Source organism: Mus caroli, unplaced genomic scaffold, assembly GCF_978045245.1.
Source record: "Mus caroli unplaced genomic scaffold, Mus_caroli_1 scaffold_10, whole genome shotgun sequence".
Taxonomy (NCBI): Eukaryota; Metazoa; Chordata; class Mammalia; order Rodentia; family Muridae; genus Mus; species Mus caroli.
Window position 1 is genome coordinate 119,339,868 of NW_028227265.1, and position 16,062 is coordinate 119,355,929.

Genomic DNA, 16,062 nt, shown 5'->3' on the forward strand with positions numbered 1-16,062 from the left:
GTCCTCAGAGTCTCCTTGGGTGATGGTGTACCTTGCTTTAGTTTCTGTAGCTCGTGTAGACCTGGGGACATCTAGAATTGTCTGAGTATGTTAGGTTTTAGAACTGCACATTGAACATCAGAAAGTGGATTTTTTTCCCCACTTGGCAGCTCTAACTAAATTGCTATGACTAAAATGTTCTGGGGTATGAGGCAGATGAACAGAGACAGGAGCATTGACAGGGCAGGGTCTAGGTTTCAAAGAAAAATAATGTTACATTACATATAAATGAAACAAAAAGAATCAAATTAACCATGACTGAAATAACGCCCCAGTTTAGTAAGGTTACCTGTGTGTGTGTGTGTGTGTGTGTGTGTGTGTGTGTGTGTCTTACAAGAGAGAGACACAGAGTGAGAATAAACATATTATATATGTATGTAAAGAGAGATTTATGTTACATATATGTATGTGCTTGTCCATGTATACATATGTGTAAGAGAGAATTTATATTATATATGTATATGTGATATAGGAAACACAGAGAGAGTTTATATTATATATGTGTGTGTAGTTGTATAAGAGAGACAATTCATATTATATATGTGTGTGTGCTTTTAAGAGAAAGATTTATATTACGTGTGTGTGTGTGTATGCATGTCTGTGTATGTGTGCATGCGTGTAAGAGAGAGTCACAGAGAATTTATACTCTGTGTGTGCGTGTGAACGTTTGTTTGTGTTCACACAGAAGAGACCTGACAATCAAGTGTAATTTTTGCTTCTGATCCTCATATATGAGAGGCATCCTTGGCATGCCTGATAAGGTTTGCGCAAGGTCTCAGGATTGTAACATAGTGGCACATTGATGCTACCACAAAGGAAACACTTTAAAATTGCCATTCATTAAATCAACAATTTTGACTCTAGGGGTAGAGCCTAAGCATGGTGCCTTATTTTTCCTCTGAATGCCCATGGAGTAACTATACAGAGCATGGGCTCAAACATTAACCACCGATGTGAACCAGCAGGCAGCCGGTGTGAGCATTAGTCTGACGTGCACTCTGCCACCAAGTGCATGGAAATGTCAAAGGCACTGAGGGAGAGCAAATATGGAGACATCGCCCTGGCGCCGCATGATGGGAGCACTGATCTACAGAACATCACAGAGAAGTGGGGTGCGCGATCTCAGTCAGGACGCTGTGTCCCAGAAGGCTTTGGGAACCATTGATGTTGCGGTTGAGGTTTCTGGAATATCATTTAATTTGAAGAAGAAAGGCCACTGTGCATCGAGCCAATAGGTCATGCAATAGCTAACTCGAGAGCATGACTTGTTTTAGGGAACTCCAGAGGGGCCAAAATGAACACGTGCCTCTGTGAGGATAGGTGAGGGAGAGCTGGCATGACCCCCTAGGAACTTAGGCACCCTATTGCTACCTCCAAAAGAGTTTGCAGGACATTATTTTGTAAAGCGATAGCCTGTCTGTGCTACTCAGGACACTAACACGTATCAGCTTGTCACTTGGATGTTAAAATGCTGATGGATGTTCCCTGGCATCTCATGGCTACCCATCCAGGACACTTCTCCTTCTTCCGGTTCTAGTTTATGCCAGGCTAGAAAGTCTACACTAGATGGAAGAATTGGGGGGTAGAGTTCTCCCTTGAAGTTTGCTCTTACCCAATCTGTTGCCTGCCCATGGTCTCCACTCTTCCAGGATGGGCCTGGGTGGCAGCAGGTAAGGTGTTAGGTCCATTTGCAGTCTCTGAGCTTGAGGTAGGTGAGCTTGGTCTGTCTTTGTTCTCATGCAAAGTCCTGCTGCAAGTGAACCTCCCTGGGCAAGACAGAATGGGAGAGGTGAATGACTCTGAAATAAAGGCTTGGTTCTGAGAAATCCCTGAACACGGCAGAGGGTAAAGGGCTGGCATTTATCCAGCAGCCTGAGGGAACACAGGTTCCTCGTATTTTATGTTTCCATCAAGGAGAGGCCACCTGGGAGATGCCTGGTTGTTAGCTGAATTAAGGTGACATTTAACAAGGTTAAACATACAGACAAGGATGAATCTAGGAAAACCAGTATGTGTGTGAGCTACCACACATGTTTGCATGCACACACACATACACACACACACAGCCCTACACACACACCTGCACACAAACACATAAACACCCTCACATACACATACACACCTGCACACACACACACACCTGCACACAGATACACACCCCTGCATACACATACAGATACACATTCCTACACACACACACATACACACACACACAACACACACTCATACATACACACACCCCTGCACACACACACACCCCTGCACACAGATACAGACCCCTGCATACACATACAGATACATATCCCTGCACATGCGCACGCGCGCGCGCACACACACACACTTTTCACTGGCCTCTATTTGATTTCATTCACTTTTCTTTCATAAAGTCAAGGCTTTTGGTTCTCCTCACTCATGCAAGCACTGGACAAAGGCCGTGCCTGTCAGCAGAACACCACCCCTGGCTCTTAATGCACACCACAGCTTGTGCTCACCCTGAGGTAGCTGCCAGCTCCTCCCTGCACATACAGATGGATTATGTTGGTAGAACTCTTAAAGTGATTCTGGCACCTGCTTTTCAGAACATGGCGGGGGTCGCATGTGGGGGAGAGAACTCTGCTTTCTGACTTCTAGTTTTGGTTGCTTTGGTTTTATGTGGAATACTTTTACTTCTTATTTAACTCAAGGAGGGGCACAAATATCAGGAAAATTGTAATAATCACACTAATTCATGAGCTCACTCATAACGGTCCACTGACCTCAGCTGAAGTCTTCAACTTGAGTTTAGTTGTAACTGTAACATGCTCCTTTTAGATTCTTACCAATGTGCACTGCACGGGAGGAAATGCATGCCTGGTGCCATGAATCTGGCCAAAACCCATAGTGAGTCAGGAGCTAGCAGGCCCGGGGGGGACCTTCTACTACTATTTCACTAAATGAACACAGCATCAAGTTGCCCTTCATGTCTCTATGTGCACATATTAGTATATACAGCTCTCAGACTTCATGGGAGCTTCCCGGTGCAATAGACGGCCATTAACTCAGAACTTGACTACTGAAAGGAAAGCTGACAAGACTGAAATAGACAAGACTTGCAAATACTAATTTTAGAAGTTAGCTAGGAAGGAAACAGGTTTTAGAGGGGTAAATCACTAGTGTCAGTTATTAAAACAGTTGAAGGCTCATGATGAATTAGAATTTGTCCTATATATTCTAATAAATTTTAAGTCCTAAGTCAAGTGGCTGATATTTTAAGAGCTCTGAGGTTTGATAAGATACACTCAGAAGTAGATTATCTTGAATGACCAATAACAATTCACAGCACATAATGATGATCAAACTCTCTTCTATATGAATCTCCACAAGATCCCATGTGTGCATCGCCCACCTTCAAACACAGATTAGCAATTATTGGCCAGTGGATTCTACAAAAAAAAAAAAAATGTGCCAAAATTTCTCTAAATCCCTGTACTTTTTGCAAATAGTGACATAAAACAGAGTGGTGGCTCTGATGGCTCAGAGAATTAAAAATGCACAAAAGACTCGGAACAGCGGTGCCACAAACAAGAAAGATTTCTAGAGTTGTTTGCACCAGTAAAACTGCTCCACATAAAACAGTAACTGCCTAAGTTATTTGCTGCCCATGCACCAGTATTACAGAAAGAATTCCCTGAATCCAGCCAGTTTACCCCAGAATGCTTAGAGGGCTTCCTGCTGTACCTCTGAGTGTCATAGTGGCTTAGAGAGGAAGCTAACAATCGTGTCAATGCCAAAGGACACAGAGTCAAGAGAGCTGTGTACACCCCCAAAAGATACTCAAACACTTTTACAAAGGATTAATTATATCCTTACCATCTACTTCCATTAGCGAGTAAGAAAACAACCAATCAGCTTCTAAAAGCTGGCCATACTAGAGGCAAAAGTCTGTGGCAGGACAAAGGTATCCTCAAACCTTCTGACTTAAAGACATAGCTATTCTCAGCTGCCAGTATAATTAATGAAGTGAAAATTAAATCCAGAGTGTTATCACACTTCCCACCTATCAAATAAAGTTTGGTGATTCATTTCATAGCGGGAGCAAATTGGGGTGAAACAGACTCTTTGGTGCAGTGGTGGGAGTGCAAGTTTTCACAAGTTGTCTGGAAGGAACAGGGTAATATTTACCAAAATTTAATGCATACCTTTCCTATTTCCTGTGTAGAAATTAGTGCTCTAATATAACTACTAATCTAATCACAGATATGCTGGAATCCAGGCACAGACATCATTTTAACTGACATTGACAAAATTAGATGCCTACCCGAGTTTTTAAAATGGCAGTTGAATCACAAAGCAGGATGAACTTCAAACACACTGCTAAGGAAGAGTGTAAAATAGCCCCAGGAAGGTTTGTAAAATAAGGCATGGAGGAGTACAGTTACACAGGTAGTATAGTAGGCACAGTACCTCTTGTGAAAATAAGGATTGTTCCATAGTCACATGACACGTGCATTAGTGCGTGGAAGTACTTGTTGGAAGGACGATTTGGGAGTTGTAATCAACTGTGTGTGACAGGGATGTGATGTGGGAAATCCCGGTCCTCCCCTTCTCTATGTCTCTCTCTCTAACACCATCTCTGGAAACACCCATGCTGGCAGACATACTGCTGCCCTGTGGCCATTGTATAAGCTTTGGCCAAGCCTCTTCCCACCCTTTTCTTGCTACAGTCTGACTGTTGGAGTAAAAAGAGCAAATGAGAACCTTGTGCTTGGCATAAGAATCCAACAAGCAGATGAGGTCTCTATGACTCTCTAGCCATCACTATTCTCTCTATCCCTTGCCCTCTCCTACCCTCCCCCTCTTCCTTCTTCCCCTCCCCCTCTCCCTTTCTCCCCTCCCCCTCCCTACTCCCTTTCTCCCCCTCTCCCTCTCTTCCCCTTCCTTTACCCCTTTCCCTCCCTGTTCCCCTTTCCCTCTCCTCCTCTCTTTTTCTCTCCATGTAATAGTGTAAATACCAAACAAATCAAATCACAGTCCATCTGCAGCCCCAAGACTTCATTCAACCCCTTGCTGCTTAGCATGCACACACACACACACACACACTCCACTCACTGTTGGTACGTTTCCCTCTATCCTATTCCTGATGCATATTATAAAACAGAGCTATATAGAGTATTATCATTCATATCTAGTCTTTATTTTCTTATCTCCGTTTCTGTGGGATTATTTTTTCCATGAGCAGCAATCCCTTTTCGTCTTCCTCCCACTGCTGGGGAGTACTCTGTTGTCTACACACACCCCACAAGTTTTCCTTATTCTGTTATTGATACAGACTTGTGTTATTTCCAGTTGGGAGCTATCTAAGTAGAGATATGAAGACTGTATGTGTAATCTCTCCACAGGCACACAGACTCACGTTTTCTGCTTTGCCATCATCACAGACACTTTGCATCTGTGGTTAGAGTAAGCAAAGAGCTAGCTGAGCACAGGCCTGGTATCTAAATCAACAGAGCAAGAATTGTTTAATCACCTCTATGCCGATCCTGGAGGTGAGTAGGGCAGAGAGGGGCAGGGAGGAAGGACTTTCTGAAGACTGCTTTGTCTTCAGTGTTCGTTTGGTAATGTTGTGGGAATGGGAAGATGATCTCAGCTGGTGCTCTTTAGTGCTGCCCATCTTGTCTTTGGAATATGGGTCTCTCATAGCTCACCCAGTAAGCCAGGCTGGCTGGCCAGTCGACCCCACGGATCTGTCCGTCTATCCCCCAACGCCCCCACTTCTCCCTCCACACAGTGGAATAATAAGCACATGCAACCACAACTGGCTTTTTACCGTTAATTTTGCTGATTACCCTTGGGTCCTCATGCTTGCAAATGGCAAGCAATTTACTGACAGAACTATAAGCCTTACTCCTTCTTAGTGTTCCCAAGCAGATATTCTATCAACTTTCACCCTCAGTCTCGGTCATCCTTGTGTCTTTGGATGCATTAATACTTTGTGACCTGTAAATTTAATAAGAGGAAGCTATTTTATAAATTTTTATAATCTCTGGCTTGTATTTAAATACTTTCTGGGTCAGTTTTAAGGTTTATGTGTTTTCCTGGAGAATTTTCTATCCACCCATTTTTATCGTTCTTGGCAACATAATCCCATGAACTCTTGTCATCTCCTCTGTGTGTCTTCACTGTTTGTTTCATGTATTATTCTCTTTGTGTCTTCACTAAATTATTTCATGGTTCCTGTGTTCGTGACTAGTTCATGTGTATTAGTTTCCTTTTCTGGACAGTTAATTAAACTGAAGATTTTGTGTTCATTACCCGAATTCTATGGAATTATTTGAGTATTTTAAATAAGGAATTTGCAGGGCGGTGGTGGCGCATGCCTTTAATCCCAGCACTTGAGGGGCAGAGACAGGCGGATTTCTGAGTTCGAGGCTAGTCTGGTCTACAGAGTGAGTTCCAGGACAGCCAGGACTACACAGAGAAACCCTTTCTCAAACAAAAACAAACAACAACAACAACAACAAAAAAAAAAACAACCAAACAAAGGAATTTATTCTATTACATTTTCCTGCCATGTTTTCATTAAAAATGTGTTTAATCTCTCATGTTCTCTGCATTTGTTCTTAGCCCAATTCGATTTTTCCAGAAAATTGTTTTTTTTTACTTACTTGCTGAAAACTGCCTTAAAAACTGTTCTGATTACAAATTGTCCTGCTTCTCAGCCTTCCTAATGCTGCGACCCTTTAATGCAGTTTCTCATGCTGTGGTGACCCCAAACCATACAGTTACTTCATTCCTACTTTTAACTGTAATTTTTTTCTACTGTTATGAATCACAGTGTAACTATCCGATATGCAGGATATCTGATATGCGGCCCCCAAAGGGGTTGTCACACACAGGTTTAGAAGCACTGATCTAGAGGAATACTGTGTCTCGGCCCTTGGGCATGGCTGTCTGATTTTGGAATGTGGGTTCTGTGGTCACTTGGTACTCAAGTGTCCTTTCTGCCTTGTGGAGTAGGGAATGGTCTCCCATGTCCTTTGACAAGGAGCTAACCTCCAAGCCTGTGTGAGTGACTAGGGAGGTCCTAGCTAGACCTTCAATGAGGGTGACATCCTTTGTTCTGTCCCTATCACTCTGCAGCCAGCAGAATAAAAGATCAGGTATTTCAGAGGCAATGACTTGAGTCTAGGGAGAGATGAGAAGACAAATCATTTGGGGAGGTGGGCAGGAGGGTGGGTCTGCAGGCAGGAGGGTGGGTCTGCAGGCAGGAGGGTGGATCTGCAGGCAGGAGGGTGGGTCTGCAGGCAGGAGGGTGGGTCTGCAGGCAGGAGGGTAGGTCTGCAGGCAGGAGGGTGGGTCTGCAGGCAGGAGGGTGGAGCTGTAGGCAGAAGAGTAGATCTGTGGGCAGGAGGGTGGGTCTGCAGGCAGGAGGGTGGATCTGTGGGCAGGAGGGTGGGTCTGCAGGCAAGAGGGTGGATCTGCAGGCAAGAGGGTGGGTCTGCAGGCAGGAGAGTGTATCTGCAGGCAGTAGGGTGGATCTGCAGGCAAGAGGGTGGATCTGCAGGCAGGAGGGTGGGTCTGCAGACAGGAGGTGGATCTGCAGGCAGGAGGGTGGATCTGTAGGCAGAAGAGTAGATCTGTGGGCAGGAGGGTAGATCTGAGATAGTTGTAGAAGTGATGTGATTGATTATGATCAAAATAATTTATATGAAATAAAAAAAACTAAAAAGAAGTGAGAAATATTTTTTAATAGTATGGGTTGAAGTAATCTTTAAAAAGACGGTTTTCACTAAAATTGGCCTCTCCCTGGAGAAAAATGTGTGTAACTGTGAGCTGATTTCTCAAAAGATCCCTAGTAATCTTGACAATACCCAAAGAAATACAAAGGATACAGGTGGAAGGCAGCTCACAGGTGTAAGAAGGCTTGGGGCAATATTTCTTGCATTCTCTAGATACGATTCTACAATGTGTTTAAATAATAGAAGACCAAAGATGCATTAAATCTTTTTCCAGTTAAACTTGTTCAATATAGCCAATATTAATTCCCCAGATAAGTTTCTACTATGCTTTTGGAGACAGCAAGGATACAATGATGAGGTAGATACATCCTTCCTTCAACACCATATATTATTCTGGAGAAGGTATCAGAGTCTGAAACCTGCCTGGTATCCATGTGTTTATTTAAAGTTTTGGAGTTTTTAAAAATTAGATATTTTCTTTATTTACATTTCAAATGTTATCCCCTTTCCTAGTTTCCTCTCCGAAAATCACCTATCCCCTCCACCCTCCCTCTCCTCTCCTCCCCAGCCCACCACTCTTGCTTCCCAGCCTTGGCATCCCATATACTGAGGCATAGGACCTTCATAGTAAGCACCAAATATTTCACTGATTAGTTTACACAGAAGGCTCTTCAGCCTCCAACTTAGTTCTTTGATAACTTTTTCCTCAGACTTGACAATCATAAATGTACACTGCACAAGCAAATGGACAACGCAATGGAGCTGCTTAGTTGGCAATGTATAATGGGCACACGTAGTTACAGTGAAAACAGAACCATCCTAAGATGTGCATATAGTAACCATGGCCATTTCTATGCCGCCAGAAGACTATCAATGATATAAATAATTAATTAACCAGAGCACAAGTTCTTCAATAGACAAGGTTGAGAAATCCTAGAAAAACTAGCTAAAAGGAAGGAGAAGAGCTAGTTTTAGAAAACTAAGTATAAAAAGTTGATACTATTGGAATTGACAGAATTATTGGAAACACTCCAAAGATCTATACAGCAATAACTTGGAAAATCTAAAAGTGGTTAAGTATCTAGACACATATGACCAATCAAAATTGGACCAATGTGTGAACACCTAGATATGCCTGCGTCAAGCCATCATGTTGATCAGGTAGTAAGCTATCAGTCACCGGTGCTCTGAGAAAAGGCCAGTGTGACTAGATCTGCTGTTAAATTTTACCAGATACCAAACACTCAAGTCTTAGCCCTATGGGATTGGCTATCATTAAAACAACAAATGTTGGCAAGAATGAAGGGTGAGTATGAGCAGATAGGGCCCATGTATGCTGCTGCTGGAAATGTAAACTGATATGCAAAATATGGAAACATGCAGGGGTTTCTCAAAAAAACAAGAGTAGATCCTACGTGGGACCCCTTGGAATATACCCAAAGGAATCGAAGTCAGCCACCTGCAGAGCCACCTTGTCACCCATGTTTACTGCAGAACTATTCACTACAGCCAACATACAGACTCAGTCAGCAGATGATGGGTAAGGAAGATACAGTTTATATAAACAGTTGGATTTTACTCAGCCAAAATAGGAAAGAAATTAGACCCTTTGTAGGAAATGAATGAATTTAGAAATCACCAGGTTAGGTAAAATAAACCAAACCCAAGAACGCAAATAAGTCATTCTGTCTGTCATATGTGGAGTGTCTGATATAATATAATATATTAATATAATATATAAATACAATGTAAGAATAGAAGAGGGGTTGTTTGGGGAGAGGAAGGAGCTACATGGGTACAACAGATAAGGAGGTCAGTGAGGCAAGAATACAGTCAAACTACATGGTATCCCTGGCAACGATGTCATTGTGAGACCTCCACTTTTGATTCTCTCTCTCTCTCTCTCTCTCTCTCTATATATATATATATATATATATATATATATATATATATGAAATGTTTTCATTATCCCTGCTCACTCCTACTACTGCTCTAATCTATAAACTTCAGCTAAAATGTCATTGGGATATTTTTCTTTGAGGTATCTTAAAATAAAGTCTACATGGATTTATATGCTGTTCCTGGAATCTGCTTCCTGAAGGGTCTGGGGATCTAGGTGCCTTGAGTTCAGCAACTGGCAAGTTTAGTCAGCTGGTGTTGAAGGACAGACATCAGCAAGACCAAGGGCAACAGCCACTGCAGCCTCTCCAGAGACCTGAGTAACACAGGGAGTTTGAGTGCTATCAGTAACCATAACTTACCTATAAATTATTTGAAATCCATTATTTTACAATCTGTAAAATTCCCTTAAGCTTAACAAATCAAACATTTCTAACAGTTTTTCCTTAAAAAGAGGCAGTTTAGATATAAGTATGTTCCTACTGTAAGATATTCTCAGTTCCTTGTTCACTTGCATTTAAACAACGTCTTTATATATATATATATATATATATATATATATATATATATATATATATAAACATTCACACATTAAGCGCTAGCTACTGAAATAAAATCGGCTCCCTTTAAGACATAAATGGCTCTTCTTGCATCAGCCACACCTGCTGTCTTGTGTGAGCTGTGTTTTAGCTTGACACTCTTTAAGCTTCAGAGAAAATGGGGGATTTTTATCACCATCTACACGATTAGGGCTTTGTGATCCTGGATGTGGAAGTTAGCTCATATTTCTTTATCCGATAGGTTCGTAAAAGATCAGAGCATGAGAAGAAATGTAAATTTGGCATATCAAATGATCGACAATTATATTACTTTATAATACATTCAGGTTCTGTAAAAGAGGAGCTAACTTTAGCTGAATTCCTAAGACAGAAAAGACACTGGCAGTTTCCTAAATTAGTGTAAACCCCAAAATATACAACTTCCTTCTTAGAACCAAGGTTTGTGAGACTTACTTAGTTTAAATGCTGCTCTTAGTCTACACTGAGGACCCCTCCCCCACATGCTGCTGTTCCTTTGCTGTAGTTATGGGTGACTTAGTAAGGGTTTTACTGCTGTGAACAGACACCATGACCAAGGCAACTCTTATAAGAACAACATTTAATTGGGGGCTGACTTACAGGTTCAGAGGTTCAGTTCATTATCATAAAGGTGGGAAAATGGCAGCATCCAGGCAGGCATGGTGCTGGAGGGGCTGAGAGTTCTACATCTTCATCTGAAGGCTGCTAGCAGAATACTGGCTTCTGGGCAGCTAGGATGAGGGTCTTAAAGCCCACACCCACAGTGACACACCTACTCCCACAGGGCCACACCTTCTAATAATGCCATTTCCTGAGCCAAGCATATACACTGGGCTCCTCTGAGTCCTGTGTGAAAATGTATGTTCTGTGCTGACAGAGTGGCCATCCTCTTGCTATTTCTCTGTTTGCTAAAGTTGAACTTTGACCATCCTTGAAAAGTAAACACATTCATTAATCTCAGAGTAGAGGGGCTTGCAGAGCTTGGGCCACCAAGCAAGTGTTTCCTAATATGCACAAGTGATGCAATGCCTGTGTGTGTGTGTGTGTGTGTGTGTGTGTGTGTGTGCATGTTTATATGTATATGTGTATGTGTATGTGCACGCACATGTGCATATGTTTATGTATATACTGAGTGTGTTCTCCAAATAATGAATAATAACATTCATCTGAAAATACTATGGTTTTAGTACAAAAGCACGTTGAAGACTCCATGCAGATACACTATCTTTACATGACATCTTTCTTTTTTTTTTTTTTTTTTTTTTTTTTTTTGTTTTTCGAGACAGGGTTTCTCTGTCTAGCCCTGGCTGCCCTGGAACTCACTTTGTAGACCAGGCTGGCCTCGAACTCAGAAATCTGCCTGCCTCTGCCTCCCGAGTGCTGGGATTAAAGGCATGCGCCACCACGCCCAGCTGACATCTTTCTGAAGTAACTCATATCCCATAAAACTCACCTTGTTACAGTTCAGTACTTCACTACCTTCAGAGTCTTGTAATCCTTCTGTGTTGGCTAGTTTTATGTCTCCTTGACACAAGCTAGATTCACCTGAGAGAAGGGAACCTCAACTGAGAAAATGCCTCCATATGATCAGGCTGTAGGCAAGCCTGTAGGGCGTTTTCTTAGTGATTGATGAAGGAGGGCCCAGCCCATTGTCAGTTGTACACCCTGGGCTGGTGATTGTAGGTTCTATAAGAAAATAGGCTAGGCAAGTCATGATGAGTAAGCCAGCAAGCGATACCCTTCCATGAACTCTGCATCCAGCTTTCTTCCTGGTTTTGGTTCATGCCCTGACTTTTGTCAACTCAGGATATGTAAATGAAGTAAACCCTTTCCTCCCTGGGTTGCTTTTGGTTATAGTGTTTCATCAAGGCAATAGAAACCCTAACTGAGATACCTCACTACTATTTAACTCTAGAACATTCTCATCATTTGGAAGAAACACTCTGTGTATTATCAACCTGTCTCCACCTCCACTAACTCTACAGAAACTAATAAACATCCTCTCTCTGCATACCCTCCTCTGCTGGGCACCCTCCTCTGCTGGGCACCCTCCTCTGCTGGGCACCCTTTTCTGCTGGACACCCTCCTCTGCTGGGCACCCTCCTCTCCTGGGCACCCTCCTCTGCTGGGCACTTCACATCTACAGGGTCACAAAGAGGTAACCTGCTTGTATCCTTTCAGACAGACTTTTTAATGAATAGAAGATCTTGTTTTGTTTCATTCTCTCTCTTGATGTTATTTCATTTTAAGAAGTTGCCTGTTAAGAGATATAAAATCTACACAAGCAATTATGCTGACTTATTTCCCATTCAACTGAATTATCTAGTTTCATTAGGGTATACATAACCAATCAAAATCATTAAAAGCAAATTAGTAATAAGCACTAAACATATTCTGTTTAGAGAACATGCTTATTCCACTGCTGTTAGGAGTAACTGTTTGGCAAAATCAGATGCTTCTACCTGACATAAAGAGAAAGACACTATGAAGACATAAGAACCCACAGTGCAAGGGAAGCCCTGAGCCTGGATCATCATAGAGCAATCAATACAGGCAGGAAGCTTGTTCTTATCCCAGCAAGTACAATAGAATCGAAAAAGGATGCTTTGATAATAACAAATTTCCATGCATGATGGGAAGAGGGGAGGAAACCCCTCATCTTCGTGTCTTCATCAACAATGATGTTTACCATATTCACCGAGAGATAGTTTTAGTTTTCCCTTTCAAAGCCTATTGATGGGTTCAGAGTAAAAGCATTGTATAAAATTAAAGATGTTGAAACACACCCGTAAACCATGGATGCAAGTATGCCCTTGCCCAACTCCATGTCCACCCTCTCTCTGGTCCTCACCCTGCCACCTCTGAGTGAACTGTCTTCATGAACCTGATGACCATATCAATGCCTGGGTGGAACACTGTATCCCTGAGAAAACACAGCTCTCTCTTCAGAGGGAATAGGAGATGGTTTATCTGGAGACAAATATGAGTGACCACGATCTAAACACAGGTATAGGTTATCCCCAAATTATCAATCAAGACAATTTCAAATTCCTTGGTGAAAATATGAGGGTAAAGAAAAGCAGAAAAACTCTTGCTGGCCTCAGACACCACCCATGGGTTCTTAGCTTTTTGGTTGGTTTGAAGCTAGAGGTATAAATTAAAATATTTCAGAATGTTTCCACTGATAGTCACAGGATGTAGTCTCAGACATCGAGGTGGGAAGGGTGGGTAATATGGGGATTAAAGGTATCCCAGGATAGGTGCCAGTTAGGCTTTGTACATAGAACACTGCACTTCCCCAAAATCTTTGGAGTTCTAATTAGCAAAGAGCCTTGCAGGAAGTCCAAAGGCTCACCTCATCCCTCCACCTTCGGCTCACAAATGTACAAGTTCAGTAGTCAGTTTGCAGTCACTACCTCTACTCTAGCTTTGGTCTGTGCGGACTGACTCTTCAGAAGGCCCTGCTTAGCGTCTATGGTGCTCTTCCCTACTGAGCAGCAGATTCTTCTGTCTGGTAGATAAAAGCTTCAAGACTTTATGAGAGGTATCTCTCTCTTGTTACCAACCCACACTGTAGCCTGTCATGACAGTGCATGCATGTGATAAGTATGTTCTTGACCAAAGAAGGGGAGCTGGGCTTTAATATTATAGTGAAAAAGTCTGGGCTACTTCCCAAACCAAGGAGACAGAGAAGAGGGAAGAGTGTGGCGATGCTTAGAACTTAAAACCAACCAACATGGGCTTAATGAGGCCATGAATGGTGTTGCTTTTGGAATTTTGGATGAGAGATAGATACGTGGGTAAGGATGACATTTCTGCATACAGAGGAACAAGGTAAGGGTGTGGACCCCCCAGGATTACTACCTCTGACAGGACTGTGAGAGAAAAGCAGCCTACTCTCCAGGCCATGAATGGAGTTCCTGGGATAAGCAGGGAAATCTAGAAGCATTGACATCATGGAGTGGGCTTGAATGGGAAGATCAAGAAAGAGAAATCAACTAAGAAGTACAAATATAAATATCTAATTAAAAAATCCTTTAAAAAGAAAAAAAGAAGTGCAAATATTCCTTAGCTTGTGTATTTCTATTGATGTAAAGCAAATCCTCATTGTGTGGGGGAGTCAGAAGTCTGGACATAGCCCAGCTGGGTTCTCTGGTCAGGATTTCAACACGCTGCAAAGAAAGCCTTGGCTAGGCTAGGTTCCCCCACAGAAGCTGGGCCGTGGGAGACCAACTCCCAAGCTTGCTGATACCACTGTAAGTGTCTTTCTCTTGTGCATATGATTGAGGGACCCCACTTTTTGTTTGCAGTTGACTAAGGTTCTCAAGACCCACAAAGTTCCTTGTTTCTTTCCTAGTGTTTCTGATCTAGGTTAACATGGAGACTTGCATGATGACACACATTCACTGCATGGGCAGCCCAACCCCTTTGCTGTGTTGTCATGGGAAGAACCAAGTAGCAAGTCATAATGTCACGCAGTAGTCTGGCAGAGAGGTGTGAAGACCCAGAGGTGGCTCAGCCTGAACACAGTGCTCAGTATGACCTGACAAGGTCTCCAGGGATTGGTATGTCTGTCAAGAGATCATTGGCCCCAGTGATGGAGTGAGGGCAGGAAACAAAGTGCAGTGAGCTAAAGACAGATGAGGAATGAGGAACTGAAGACAGAAAACAACAGGACTCCCAGATGCTTAGCAATGGAGGGTATAGGGAAAGTAGTCATCAGACCGTGAGGGTAAGGGAGAGATTCTGTGGCCTTTGTTCTTAAGGTCAGCGCAGGTCTTAAGTGAGACCCTGTGGGATAACATTAGCTAAATTGGAGAAAATCAGAACAGATCTTGTTGTTTTTGTTTAGGTGAGATAAACAAAAATGAGGTCATTGCTGTGTGGTTGCATGCCAATGAGCACCCTCTTGTGATGATTGAGTTACCCCTGTCTCCTACACCCCTGCAAGTAGCCTCAATAATCTTGTTGATTAATTCCAACCATAGGTGTTTCTTTGATATGCCATTGCTGCTCTAGCTGCAGGGAATGGACTATATTCAGAAAATGTCACAGCAGGCATTATAGGAAAGTGGAGGAGACCATGAGGGGGAGGCAGAAGATAAAGAGGAGGAGAAGCAGGTAGAGAGAGGCAGGGATGGAAGGAGGGAGGGAGAGAGGACAGAGAGAGCTCCCTCCTTCCATCCATGCCTCCCTCCTGCTCAAACTTGCTTATCCCTGAAGTGAAAGAGGAGCAGCTAGCCTTCCCTGACCTGCCTCCAGCCCTCTTGCCTGTGAGGATTCCTGCCCAGGTCCCTGTTCAAGTGCCCAAACTGCCTGAAGTTCCTACTTCTTCCTCCCCTGTCCCCTTCCCCTCCTCCTCTTCTGTCTTCCTTCTTTCCCCTCCCCTCTCCTCCCCTTCCTTCTCCCTCCTCCTCTTCCCCTTCCTACTCTTCCTCCCTGTCCTCCTCCTCCCCATCCTCCTCCTCCTCCTTCTTCCCATTTTCCTCTTTTCAAATCATACCATATACCTGTTTGTAATGTTCCTGATTAAGAGTGCAAGAGACAAAATAACCGAAGAGAAATCCCTCAGAACTAAAAGAGCAAACCCTTCCTACAGTCTCAGCCAATGTTCCACTTCTCCTTATCCCCAGGGTAAAGCTTCCCCAGACAGTCTTGGTAACTACCTTCAGAATAATATGTGTGTAAACTCTGCTCGCTTCTTCCATGTATTTTAAACATAAAACAAAAAATGTGTGCTTACAGGCCACAGGTGATAGGAGACACCGTGGGGAAAACACAAGGATAAACACTAGTGCTCTTTTTGAAAATTACCTTGATTTAGAAGA